Below are 14,944 nucleotides of genomic sequence, written 5' to 3'. Positions count from 1 at the left end.
TTCTTTTTTTTTTTTTTTTAAAGATTTTATTTATTTATTTGTCAGAGAGAGAGGGAGTGAACACGAGCACAGGCAGACAGAGTGGAAGGCAGAGTCAGAGGGAGAAGCAGGCTCCCTGCGGAGCAAGGAGCCCGATGCGGGACTCGATCCCAGGACGCTGGGATCATGACCTGAGCCGAAGGCAGCTGCTTAACCAACTGAGCCACCCAGGCGTCCCCCATTTTAAAATTCTCGAGCAACTTCCATATAGGTTTTTATTTTTTACCATTTTACTCATTTTTAAAAAAAATTTAAATTCGATTAATTAACATATAGTTATTAGTTTCAGAGGTAGAATTCAGTCTCATAAAATACCCAGTGCTCATTATATCACATGTCCTCTTCAATGTCCATTATCCAGTTACTCCAATCTCCTACCCCCCTCGTCTATGGCAACCCTCAGGTTTTTTCCTATGATTAGGTCTCTTCTGGTCCATACAGTTTTCTATAGTGGGAGCACAAGTTTACTATCCTACAAAGAAGGCACTGGGTTTCCTCCTCTCCACATCATCACCAACACTTGTTATTTCTTATCTTTTTGATAAGTCATTCTAACAGGTGTGAGGTGATATTTAACTGTAGTTTTATTTATTTTTAAAGGTTTTTTAAAAGGTTTTATTTATTTATTTTAGAGAGAGAGGAGCAGGGGGTGGGGCAGAGGCTGAGGGAGAAGCAGGCTCCCCACTGAGCAGGGAACACAATATGGAGCTCCATCCCAGCCTCTGGGATCATGACCTGACCCAAAGGCAGACGCTTAATGGACTTAGCCACCCAGGCACTTCTCACTATTGTTTTAATTGGAATTTCTCTGATGATGAGTGATGTTGAGTATCTTTTCATGTGTATGTTGGCTATCTGTATGTCTTTTTTGGAGAAATGTCTATTCAGTTCCTCTGCCCATTTTCTTTATGTATTTTGGATAGTAATCCCTTATCGGCTATCTGATTTGCAAATATCTTCTCCCATTCCACAGGCTGCCTTTTCATTTTGTTGATGGTGTCCCTTCCTGTATAGAAGCTTTTCAGTTTAATGTACCTCCACTTATTTGTTTTTGCTTTTGTTGTGTTTTTGGTTTCAAATCCAAAAGATCACAGCCAGAACTGATGCCAAGGGGTTTACCCCCTATGTTTTCTTCTAGGATTGTTATGGTTTCAGGTCTTATGTTCAAACCTTTCATCTATTTTGAGTTGATTTTTGTGTGTGTGATGTGAGATAACGAGGACTATTTTTCTTTTAGATTTATTCTCTAGCTATTCAGTTGACTTCCATGGGTCTGGTGGCCAGAGATTTTGCTTCTGAAAAATTTCACCATCGCCCTTCTTTCTTGTCTGCTTATGATAGTCACAATCTTAGCTCAGTGAGCTGAAGTGAGTGTGATGGCATGACATGTCCTGTGATGCCAAGCTCTGGAGCTCTGGAGCTCAGGTGTTCGGAGTGCTCCATTTTACTGAGATTACCCTGGTTATATCAGGAACCATGTGATGGACCATGGCCAACTGGAAGTGCTTAGTGGGGCAAAGACATCTTTGTGTCATCTTCATGGGCACAATCATGCAGGAGGTGAGGAGGCACTTCCATGTAGCAGACCCTAGTGGAGCATGAGCCCGAGTCCATGTTATTGCTACTCTTGTGCCTTCCGGAAAATGTGTTTACTTTCTTTGTTTTTTTGATTTTTCAATGGCTTTCCATCACTCTCATGCTATAAGCCCAGATTCCCAGTGTGATATATACAGCCTGGTGCCCATCTGAACAGTCTGTTGATTCACCTCTGATGTGTCGTCTCTTCCCTTCTTATCCTTCACCTTAGGTACCACTCAAATGAGCATCTCTCTGAACTATCACTGTTCTTTTAACTTCATAACTGTATGTTCTGTTTCCTCTGCTTTCAGATCCTTTCTTTCCTTCCACCGTGCCCACTAACAGGCTAACTAGAGCTTGTCATTCAAAACTCTGTTCTAGTATTACTTCCACTCAATAAATTTACCCTGATTAAGTAGAAGCCCCTTAATTAAGCCTCTGATTTCAGCATGGGTCATGACCCCAGGGTCCTGAGATTGAGACCTGCACAGGGCTCTCTGCTCAGTGGGGAGCCCGTTTCTCCCACTCCCTCTGCTGCTCCCCTTGCTTGTGCTCGCTCTCTCTTTCCCTGTCAAATAAATAAAATATTTTACAAAATATGAAGCCCAGTCTACTTACTATTTCCTAGACTCTCTGAACCAACATTTATGAAAAATAACATGCTGCTCACATGAGGGAAGAAATGAATGATCGTAAGTGGAAAATGCAGATTTATAGGTTTAAAGTTGAATGTTATCTAGGGAAACCTGTTTTAGCAGCAATAGGGAAGTGATTAAGGAAAAATTGTTTTGCATATAATGTTCTTTCTGTAGTTTTGTGGAAATAAGTCTGGATTGAAGCTTTGGGAATTCTTTTTTTTTTTTTTTTTAAGATTTTATTTATTAATTAATTATTTATTTATTTTAGAGGGAGAGCAGAGGAGGGGCAGAGGGTAAGGGAAAGGCAGAGAATCTCAAGCAGACTCCGTGCTGAGTGCAGCCCACCACATGGCTCAATCTCATGACCCTGAAACCAAGAATCAGATGCTTAACCAACAGAGCCACCCAGGCTCCCCAAAGATCTAGGAATTCTTAAAGGTACAAAACAAATTACTAGCAAATCAAAAGATTCCAACTGCAATCGAAAGCTAAGACTTTCTCTGCCCAACAACTTTAAAAAGAATTTATTCAAACTGTTATTTTAATTCCTTAAATGAAAGCAAGAAAACTGACCTACTTTTTGTTCCCCCTTCACTCCTAAGATGGTATGAAAAGAGAAAGAAATCACTGTAGTGGATGTTGTTGTTACCTTGCCCAGATCCTTTTCATTGAGGAGGCACACCCAACCCCCACAGCCTTGAGCATCACCACAGAGGGCACACAGCTGCCCCTTCTGTAGAGAACTGCTATCTAAGAGAAGCCCCTGCCCTCAAGCAGTCAGCCACCAATGACTGGCAGACAGGGAACATACAGTACTGGCTCCCTTTCTCAAAGTGGGCTACCTGAGGTTTAACTCCCTGTGGGACTCAGGCGGAAGCTAGTTGCAGCTGAGATCATATCCTTACTTTCTTTCCCTATATTATTCCACTCTCCTCCCTTCCCCTCTCTTGAGAGCATTTCTTCAATAGACTGCCTTCATGAGACTCTATCTCAGGGTCCTCTTCTAGGGAACTTGACCTAAGACAGTTATCACCTTAGTAGCCTTAGTAGATCCATCTGATTCCCACTACAAGGACCAAGTGTATTTAAACACTCTGCTGTTGTTTGAAGAAGGCTGGGCTCTTTGTACATCTTACTACCTCTACATTAGAGCCCTGTTCGAGGCCAGCTTCCAAAGTGCATCCACCTTTAGAAGTTTGTTCTGCTGTGGACTTGCCAGATATACTCTCGGATCAAGATACAGCAACCCCAGAAAGCCCAAATGTCCACTGACTGATGAATGGATAAAGAAGATGTGTGTGTGTATGTGTGTATAAATTACTCAGCCATCAAAAAGTATAAAATCTTGCCATTTTGCAATGATGTGGTTGGAACTAGAGGGAATTATGCTAAGTGAATTGAGTCAGTCAGAGAAAGACAAATACCATATGATTTCACTCATATGTGGAATTTAAGAAAACAGATAAACAAAGGGGACAGGAAAGAAAAATAAAATAAGACAAAAACAGAAAGGGAGGCAAACTAAGAGACTCTCAACTATAGAGAACAAACAGGGCTGCTGGAGGGGCGGAATCGGGGGGGGTAGGGTAAATGAACATTAAGGAGGGCACTTGTTGTGATGAGCACTGGGTGTTATACGTAAGTGATGAATCCCTATATTTTACTCCTGAAACCAATACTACATTATATGTTAACTACTGTGAATTTAAATAATAAATAAACAAATGAATAAATAAATAAATAATACATCGGCGCCATTCAGGTAAATAAAACTATAATGCTACTCCCACTGCCCCAAATATAGATTTCCCCATAGAGTCCTAGTAGAAATTACCTAATAAAAAGTCCAATTCTTACTTCTAGATCAAATAAGGAAAACAGAAGCAGCAAGACAGGAAAATATTTCTGTGCAAATAATGTCAAAATAATTAGAAATCCCATAATAATTAATAAAAGAAAAGTTGCCCTTATGAATACTCCATCTGAAACATTAGCAATCCAATTTATTGCCTATGATTAAGAGTGTAATTAATAATTCATTGTTGACATGTATTTTTCTTGCTTCCTAAAAGCTGGCCATCACTTCATTATACAGAATAGTGAGAGACCATCATCGGTTGAGATTCCAAAGCTGTGGATTCCAATAATGTTGCAATACACTAAGGCATTTTCAGAAATTAAAAAGCAGGGGCAGGTTGCACCAAGTTTCAAAGATTCAGTTTTTAGATAAGCTTCAATTAATTTTGCATATTAAGATTCAGGCCAAATTCACGCCAAAATAAAAGGAGCCAATAATAGGAAATGATGACACCTCTAAATTTGGGAATTTCCATCTGGAAAACTAGATCCTGAAAAAAAAAAAAATCACCAAGTTGTAAAATGAAGGACCTTGTAGTTGTGAGAGACCAACCAATAGTAGCCAGGATAGGTAAGGAAGGACAAAACACTGTTAAGAGACAAAGAGGATTCTACCCCAGTTTCCAGTTTTCTGGTCCTTGCTATTTACTGAGTTAGTCTCTTCCTGGGAAGCAAATGGAGAATCCTCCAGACTTTAATAGACTCTCAGAAATCTGAGTTTGAACTGGATGCCATGGGAAATCTGTACAACCTATTTGGATAATGTCCAATGTAGCTTGGCCAAAGGAGTGTATATTTTGGAACATTAGAAAAAGGAACTGTATTAGAATTTTATGTAAATTATATAATTCATGCCTAACAGAAATCCAGTTAGTGGTAGGCACTGAGCCGGGTCTATGGATTAGAAAACGGGCCCAGGGGCACCTGAGTGGCTCTGTTGGTTGAGCGTCCAACTCGATTTTGGCTCAGGTCATGATCCCAAGGTCATGGGGTTGAGCCCCGTGTCTGGTTCTGAGCTTGGTGGGAATCTGCTGAAGGAGGGCACTTGTGATGAGCACTGGGCGCCCTTTCCCTTTGCCCCTCCCCTTGCCCACTCTCTCTTCTTGTTTTAATTTTAATTCCAGTATAGTTAACATACAGTGTTATTAGTTTCCGATGTATACAATACAGTGGTTCAAAACTCCCACAGAACAGCCAGTGCTCCTCCCAAGGGCCCTCCTTGATCCTCACCACCTTTTCCACCCATTGTGATGAGTGCTGGGTGTTACACGTAAGTGAGGAATCCCACCCACCTCCCGCCTGATAACCATCAGTTGGTTTGCGAAGACTCTATTTCTTGGTTTGGATCTCTCTTTCTCTTCGTTCATTTGCTTTGTTTCTTAAATTCCCTATATGAATTAAATCATATGGTATTTGTCCTTCTCTGACTTATTTTACTTAACATTGTACCCTCTACCTCCATCCACGTCATCGCAAATGGCAAGGTTTCATTCTTTTGTTTTTAATGGCTGAATAATATATATACTTATATATATCAAAAACATTTTCTTTATTCCTCTATTGACAGACACTTGGGCTGATCTGATAATTTGGCTATTATAAATAATGCTGCTATAAGCACAGGAGTGCATACATTCCTTTGACTTGGTATTTCTGGGGGTAAATATGAAGTAGTATGAATACTGGATCATAGGGTAGTTCTACTTTTAATTTTTTGAGGAACCTCCATAGTGTTTTCCACATGGACTGCACAAGTTTGCATTCCCGCCGACAGTGCCCAAGGGTTCCTTTTTCTCCACGTCCTTGTCAACACTTGTCTCGTGTTTTTTATTTTAGCCATTCCGATAGGTATGAGGTGATCTCTCATTGTAGTTTTGATTTGCATTTTCCCTGAGGATGAGCATCTTTTCATGTGTCTGTTGGCCAGGAGGCTGCCTTCTCTAATGTTGGTATTCCTCATCCAATGGGAAACTTGAAAACAATAGGTTGACCCTTCCTCGAGGAGGAAACTCCTCCTGCCTGACTGCTTTGAGCTGGGACAATGGCCTTCACCACCTTTTGGACTCAACTGAAATATCACTCTTCTCAAGTTTTGAGCCTGCCAGCTTCAGACTGAAACTTCAACCATTGGCTCTCCTGGGTCTCCAACTTGTCACCTGCAGCTCCTTGAGACTTCTCAGCCTCTATAATCACGTGAAGCAATTTCTTATTTTATGTAGGCACACACACATGCACACACATGCCCACAGCTCCTATTTGTTCTGTTTCTCTCTAGAGAATGCTGACTAACGCAATCTCAAAACTTAGGTTGATATACTTTAAAACCTGTTCATTTTAAGTAAATATGGGAAAGAGTATGTTCATTTTTTTCCGCAGAGTTCCCAGTCTTGTATTTGAAAAAAGGTTAACGCACAATGGGAAGAAATACCTTCTTGCTACTCTGTGATATGGGGCGTGTGTGTTTGTGTGAGTGTGTGTGTGTGTGTGTGTGTATGCACACATGTGTTTGAGTAGAAGAAGCAACTATAATAGGATTTGGTTCCTAAGGACTAAAGAGAGAAAATAATGATAACTATCAAAACAGAGCTGTGTTATTTTATGCTATTTCACAGTACTAAGACGCTGCCTTACTTATTTAAGAGCCGAGCTGGATGAAATGTGAAAATATGATTCATGCTAAATGCTCTTCAGGAGAAATAGTCTCTAGCAGGATGGGGGCAGGGCTTTTTCTTTAGGAAGTTTTCCTCTGGTTATAGAAAATTTTTAAAAGTGCTGTCATTTCCCTCTAGTGGCAGGAAGGAAACAACACCCACTGAAGGACAACAATGTAGAAGTGGAATGCTTCGTTTCAGCCAAGAGGGGAGCCTTCCTTCTTCCTTCTTTTTGAATATAATGATTGACTGCCAGTCATAAGCCAAGCATTGCTACAGATAGGAAATGCCCTGCATCAGAGAATTTGTGACTGCATTGGGAAAGACGTGGTCAAAGTAAAAGAGAAACCTGACCACTGAATGGGGCCAGGACAACTTTGTGAAGTAGGCAACAAAATGATGGTTGAGTCTGTTTTTCTCTATTACCTAGACTTCTCCAGATAGCCATCGAGAACAGAATACCTCCCCCTAAGTTCTAGCCCAAAGAATATTCTGGTCCTTTCTTTCTTGTTTCTATTTCCTTAATCTACATCAAAAGTTCCCTTTCGTGTCCTATTGCCTCGTCATTCTATTTTTCTCCTGTTTCTCATCAGTGATCCACAACACCTTATGCTATTATTGACTTTATTACGCTATTTTTTATTTGAATATATTCTCTAAGTTTATTTTAATTCCAGCATAGTTAACACAGAGTGTTAAATTAGTTTCAGGTGTACAATACTGTGATTCAACAGTTCTATATATTACTCAGATTACATTATTTTAAAATTACATGTTTTGGTGTCTATTCCCCTCCTATCCCCACTAAATTTTGAGCTCCTTAAGGTATAATATAAATATAAATTTTACTTATCTTTGAGTTGCAGTATCTGGAATCTTATCTTTGAATCACTCAGTGTCTGGAATTCAATAAATATTTGTTGAAATAAAGGATGCATATGTGAATGAATAAATGAATTGAAAATAATTTAATAAATTAATAACCCCATTGATTAAATACATTATCCATATTTGACATTATTAGGGAAATTGTGGGGGAAAGTACCTGTACTCCAATGTGAAGCTCAAATAAAAATTATAGTAGGAAATAACCTGGGTGGCTCAGTTGATTAAGCATCTGACCCTTGACTTCATCTTAGCTCATGATCTTGGGACATGAGACTGAGCCCCTCACTGGGTTCCATGCTCTGTGTCTCTGTGTGGAGTCTGCTCGAGATTGTCTTGTTCCCTCTGCCCCTTTCCCCCTCAAATAAATAAATAAATCTTATTTAAGAAAATAAAGTAATTGAGAGGTTTTTGGTTTTGGTTTTTTTTTGTTAGGCTTTCCAGAACTCAGCATTCCTAAAAATATGTTTGAGGGTGATCAGATGGATAGAAGCACTCACTGACACCAAGCACACTTTATACTCTCTACACATTAAGTGGCAACATGCAAAGTTTGCTGTTTAATTGTAATTCTCTCATGGGGGAAAAATGGAAGGAAACCCAGGGTATGAGAAATTTTACACTCAAAATTAATATGACATTCAAAGCCTGAAACTAGTGACTACTCCTCTTTCAAAAATTCATTTCCTCTAGTTTCTTTTTCCTACTGAGAAAAAAAAACAGATCATGTCAGATGGCCAAACTAATATATATTTTATGACCCAAAGAACACAAAAGTGAGGCATGATTAAATCATATATTTCTAAGTAAAGAGGTATCAGTCATGTCTATGTCTCTCAGGAAAAAAACAAAAACAAAAACAAAAAACCAATAAGACAAAAGCTTGCCTATAAAAGGAAAATGAAGAAAAGACACATTTTCCACATCCTAGTTGAAAACACATGACTTAAATATAGGACGTATTTATATTTTAAATGCAAACTTTCCTAGACCGTAGATCATTGCACATGAGAGCTACCAATTCATGTGAAAAATGAGTCGAGAAAACTTTTACTTCCAAGAAGGATGCAAGAGGTCAAGACAGGATAATCACTCCCACCTAGTAATAATTAGGAAATACTGGATACATTACCAAAAAAGACATTTTAAAAGCATCAGCGAGATGTGGAAGCAAAGAGGAGAACAGTGTTGGTAAAATTCCAGCGGCATTTTTTTTTTTTTTGCATCAATTGACAAGATGATTCTAAAATTTATATAGAAATGCAAAGAGCCCAGATATAAAAGTCTATACATTACGGTCTATTGATTTTCAGCAACTGTTGGATGATAACTGAGTGGGGAGACAATAGTCTTTCTGAAAGATGGTGCTGGGACAAGTAGATATTCAGATGCAAAAGAATGAAGTTGAACCTCTAATTTACACTATACATTAAAAATTAATTCAAAGTGGATCACAGAGTCACATGTTAGAGGTAAAATGGTAAAATTCTTCGAAGAAAAGCAATTTCTTAGCTACAACATTAAAACCACAGGTTTTAGAATAAAATGGACTACAAGAAAATTAAAAGCCTTTGTTCTACCAATATTACTATCAAGAAACTGAAAGTACAACCCACAATGGGCACCTGGGTGGCTCAGTGGGTTAAAGCCTCTGCCTTCGGCTCAGGTCATGATCCCAGGGTTCTGGGATCGAGCCCCGCATTAGGATCTCTACTTAGCAGGGAGCCTGCTTCCTCCTCTCTCTCTCTGCCTGCCTCTGTGCCTACTTGTGATCTTTGTCTGTCAAATAAATAAATAAAATATTAAAAAAAAAAGAAAGTACAACCCACAAAATGAGGGGAAATATTTACAGATAACATATGATAAGGGACCTGTGTATTCAGAATATAAAAAGAACACCTACAACAATCCAATTTTAAAATGGAAAAGACACCGAATAGACATTTCTCTAACAAAGATACCGAAATGGTCAATGAGCTCAATATCATCTGTCCTCAGAGAAACGCAAGTCAAAACCTTAATTAGCTGCTGGTTCACACTCATTAGGATGGCCATAATTTAAAAGAAAGACAATGGCAAATGTTTGCAAAGATGTAGGAAATTTGTAAATTTCACAGATTTCTGGGGAAATGTAAAGTGTGCAACCACTTTGGAAAATAATCTGTCAGTTCCTCAAAAGTTTCAACATAGAATAACCATATGAGCCTGCAATTTTACTTGTAGTATATACCCAAGAGAAATGAAAACACATATTCACACAAAAATGCATATACAAATATTCATTGCAACATTATTCATAATAGATAATTGTGGAGAGAAGCCAAATGTCCATCAACTGATAAATGAATAAATATCCCTAGAGTGAAATATTAACCACAAAAAAGGAATGAAATATTGATACATCCTGCAACATGCTAAGTGAAAGAAGCCAGTGCTAAGAGGCCCCACATGTACAGTTCTATTTATATATTTCCACAATAAACAAATTTATAAAGACAGAATGTCTGTTTGTGGTTTCCAAGGATGGAGGGGAGGAGAGAATTGTGGAGTGACTGCTAATGTTTAGGAGATTTCTTTAAAGGGTAATGAAAATATTCTGTAATATACTACTTCTGGGTATCTATACAAAGAAAACAAAAGCACCAATTCAAAGTATCCTTATGCTTATTACAGAATTATTTACAGTAGCTAAGATATGGGAGCAACTTAAGTGTCCATCCATAGATGAATGAGTAAAGAAGATGTAGAATATATACACAACGGAATATTATTCAACCATAAAAAAGAACAAGACCTTGTCACTTGTGACAACATGGATGGACCTAGAGGGTATAATGCTAAGTAGAATAAGCCAGACAAAGACAAATACCATATGATTTCATTTATATGTGCAATCTAAAAACAAAATAAATAGAAAAGAGAAAATAGAAACAGACTCTTAGATTACCAGAGGGGAGGGTTTGGGAGTAGATGAAACAGGTGAAGAGAACTAGCATGTACAACCTTATAAAGTAAATGAGGCATGTGGATGTAATGTACAGCATAGGTAATATAGTTAATAATATTAAAATAACTTTCCATGGTGACAGATGGTAACTAGACTTGTCATGGGAATTATTTCATAATTTATAAAAATACTGAATCACTATGATATACACCTGAAACTAATAGGATACTATACATTAATTATACTTCAATAATAAATATTCAGAAATTATAATACTGATATTTACAAAACTTTGTGAATATACTAAACACTATTTAATTGTACACTTTAAAACTGATATTTATGGTACACGATTCTCATTTAAAAAAAAAATCAAGAGCTTTCTAAATCATCTGGCTTTTCCACAATAGAGCAACACATGGGATGTATATCTGAGACATGTTGGACCAAGGTATATCAGTGATCTGAGGCTTCATGGCATGTTAATCTGTGGGTCTCAGAATGCTTATGTTCTCTATCTACCTTAAAATTATTCTTCTAGGGGCACCTGGGTGGCTCAGCCATCGAGTGTCTGCCTTTGGTTCAGGTCGTGATCCCAGAGTCCTGGGATCAAGCCCTGCATCCAGCTCTCTTCTCAGCAGGAGGCCTGCTTCTCCCTCTCCCATATCCCCTGCTTGTGTTCCCTCTCTTGCTCGGTCTTTGTCTGTCAAATAAATAAATAAAATCTTTTTTTTAAAAAAAAAGAATTATTCTTCTGTGGGGTGCCTGGGTGGCTCAGTTGGTTAAGCATCTGCCCTTGGCTCAGGTCATGATCTTGAGGTCCTAGGATCAAGTCCTGCATCAGGCTCTGCTCAGTGTGGCATCTGCCTCTCTCTCTCCGCCACTCCCCCCACCCCCAACTCGTGCTCTCCCTCTCAAATAAGTAAATAAAAATATTTATTAAAAATTATTCTTCTGTTGATCTCAGTGTGCCCCTTCTCTCCTCTTTCCCCCCCATCTGCAACTTTGTCTTCTATCAAATACACAAGTCATTTCTACTATAAATTTTAGCTCTTCTTTTCCATATTCTAGGCATTACAAATTGCAGTATGTTCAATGATCAAGCCCAGAATTGAACATTATCCAAAGCAATGTTTTTCAAAATGTATCACAGGCACTGGGGGGAGAGAGTTTAGTCTACTGCCGACTGTCTGCATGTACTTCAGTACCAGGGCACGTGCACAAAGAAGTCTTCCCCGTTCCAAATGCTCCAGGTGGAAGACTTGCTAATTCTCTCCACTTAGGGGAAATTTTTCTTGTTGTCAAACTCACCCATTAAGTTACAGATTCACTCAAGGACCCTGGGGTCTATCTTTCCTTCTATATTTGAATGAGCAGGGCAAGAGCATTCTGACAGGGGTCAAAGGATACATCATCTATGAAGTTATTTGCAGTATAAATGGGAAAAATCAGAGGAAAAAAATATTATTTGTGTCCCTCAGAGGCAAACAGGAAATCCTTCTGATGGTTATCTGGTGAACATGTCTTTGCAAGGCTATGACTCACTCTATTCCCTGGTGTATTTCTAGCAAGTACTCTAACTGTAGCCAGGGCCCAGGAGTACTGTGGGTCTTCACAATTCCCCTTGTCCCCTCCATGTCTTGGGCAGCCTGAGATCTGACAAAGATGGGGTAACAATATATAAATGTTCCAAATGGGTGGCTGGAAAAAATGATGTCACAGGGGAAACAACAATCAAATGCATAGGCCGAACCTGCTTCAGTATGACAATAAGGTAAAAGTTCATCTGAAAACAAGGCCTCTGAAAGCAACTGAAACTTTTTTCTTAAAACAATCTCCATCAAGACCAAAAACTAATTACTTTTAAGGGAATCACAAGCTATTATCGTTTTTATAAAATAATAAGGATTTTGTTAAATTTTAATTTGCAAAGTTAAAAAGAATGATCTCCCTTCCCTAATATTAAAAAAAATAAAAAAATTTAAAAAAAGCTCAATCTCTAGAACCACTAACTGGGAGCCCTGTTAGCCCAGCCGTCCAGTTGCCCTTGAGCTTATCTTCCTGGTGGTCTTTTCTGTTCTCAAACTGACAACAGTGAACACCAATAGCCATTCACCTTTGTCCCTTCTACTCAGCCCACCATGCTCCACAATGGAAAATGAAGAATTGGCCTCAGGGTAGAGAAAACTAGTGATTACACCCAGAAGGAAGCAGAGGCTAGAACGCTGGCTCCACGATACCTGGAAAGCAATTAAACATTGTGACGCCCAGCTATATCTTCGACCAATTAAGTCAGAAATGTCTGGGCATGGGACCCAAGAATGAGTATTTTTAAAAACTCTTTGAGTGGTTCCAATGAATGGCCAAGATTGAGAAATACTGGACTAGAGGAAAGAGAAAGAAGCTCCTAACATCTGAAACTCAAAATCACATGAAATTTGATTCCATGCAGTCATCCCAGAGCCCCAAAGCTTCCAGCCTGGCCACCATCTCCAAGCAGAAGGTGGTTCTGCCTTTCCTCCTGTTCCATGCTTTCAGTTCTAATTCCTCCTTTTGACTTTTTCTCCATTTAAGATGCCTCGAAGTTCGAGTTAACGGGTTTATCTGGTTATTGCACGAACGCAGCAGGTAGGTGCCGGCTTTACTCACCACCAGCTTGTCTCTCATCCCCCAGCTGTACCTCTGTTCCCATAGGTCAGTGAGTCTTTAAGCATCGTTCCCACACCTGAAGCACTAGCATCACCTGAGAATAGACATGAAGGATCCATGAGTTCCACCTGCTGAACGAGAAACCCTGGGGATGGAGTCCATCAATCTGTGTTTTCATAGGCCTTGAGATGATGCTGATGCAAGCTAAAGACTGAGAACCACTGCTCTGGGCATCCAAGAGACGGAAGATGAGACCCTCTGCTATGGGGCCCAAAGCCCACCAGACAGTACAGAGCCTTTAGAAGGGGTGCAGAGGAGTGGAGGCAATGCTGGGAGAGAAGACAGAAGCCACCTTCAGATTAAATAACTACACCAATATGAGCAGCATCAGTAGCAGGGGACTTAAGAGACCATAACTCTTGAATCTCTTTCTGCTTTATTTCCTACCAACGCCTTCTGCTTCCTCTGTGTTTGTGGATTTTCTTTTAGTTGAACAGCGGCCCATTGAGGATACACATATCCCTGTTTTGAACATTACTTCTCTCACAAGACAGTGATTCTCCCTCTGAGCTTTCCAAAATATGAATGTATACATAGTGTTTGCCATTCATTTCATTACCCAAGAGCCAAGTAAAAAGAATACAGTTCATCGGGCGGGGGTGGGGGGGGCTTGGCTTCCATTCCAGACACATAATTCATCAGCGAGGATTTATTTATCCTATGAGTTCAGTGTATGGTAGATCTTGTTAACAACTAACCTAACATGTTCATTAAGCTATTTTGATTTACTTTTATTTTTACATGTCTGTGTCCAGCAATTGCCTACAACCCTTTTCCTGGCTTCATCTGCCTCCTTCCCATCCATTTGCTACACAGAAGCCAAAAGATTTTTTCGAAAGGACAATCCCACTGTATTACTTCCTTCCTTAAATGATTTCAAATGCACTGGTAAAAAAATGCAAATTTATTTTTATAGCCTACAAAAGTCATCCCAACCTGGTCCACTCACACTTTCTTACCTCGTCCCCACCATACTCCCCTTCCACACTCACTAGGCTCTGATCCCCACAGTCTTACCGCCCTCATGAGTGATTGTACTTGCTGTTCTCTTGCCTAGAAGGGTCCTCTCCCAATTACCACATAGCTAACCCCCTTTTTGGCCATTCAGGTTGCAAGTCAGATCTTACCTTCTCCAGGAAATAGAGGCACCTGCTTTACATTAGCAATCCCTACATAGCTGCCATCACACTCTCTTTTATACAGTGCTATCCTGGGGTTAAATAGTTTGAAGAAAAAGTTTCCAGACCTTGAGATCCAGAACTGTATGATTTGTACTCAGTGGATAAGCCCTAGCCCCTATAATATCCATGACAGCTTTTCCTTGATTGTTTCCAATCCATCACCTCATAATACAACACATTCCACAAGTGAAAAGTTTGAATTACTACTCTTTCCAATCATGTGTTTAAATCTGCCTCTCTAAAACTTCTACCATACATCTGCCCTATACACCAACAAAACTAAGCTTTTTCTCACATGATATTTCTTCAAACATGGAATCACATCGCTTCTTCCTTTTTTAACTTTGAGGCCAAGAATTCTCATTGTCTTTCACTGCTTCCTTTATAAATTATTTCCAAGTCCCTGATCATTTTGGTTATTTTCCTTTAATTATATTTGAATTTATTAGTGCCCGTCTT

General features: G+C 39.2%; 1 long non-coding RNA gene across 1 annotated transcript in view; it reads right to left on the bottom strand.

Annotated features, from left to right (window-relative positions):
• The window catches only part of LOC132026046 (uncharacterized), a 261,018-nt gene that overhangs the window by 3,788 nt on the left and 242,286 nt on the right, over positions 1-14,944 (bottom strand). The window lies entirely within an intron of this gene.

This window comes from Mustela nigripes, chromosome 10, assembly GCF_022355385.1.
Source record: "Mustela nigripes isolate SB6536 chromosome 10, MUSNIG.SB6536, whole genome shotgun sequence".
NCBI classification, from domain to species: domain Eukaryota; kingdom Metazoa; phylum Chordata; class Mammalia; order Carnivora; family Mustelidae; genus Mustela; species Mustela nigripes.
Note: the sequence above shows the minus strand (reverse complement) of the source record. Positions and strands in the feature narration are given on the sequence as shown.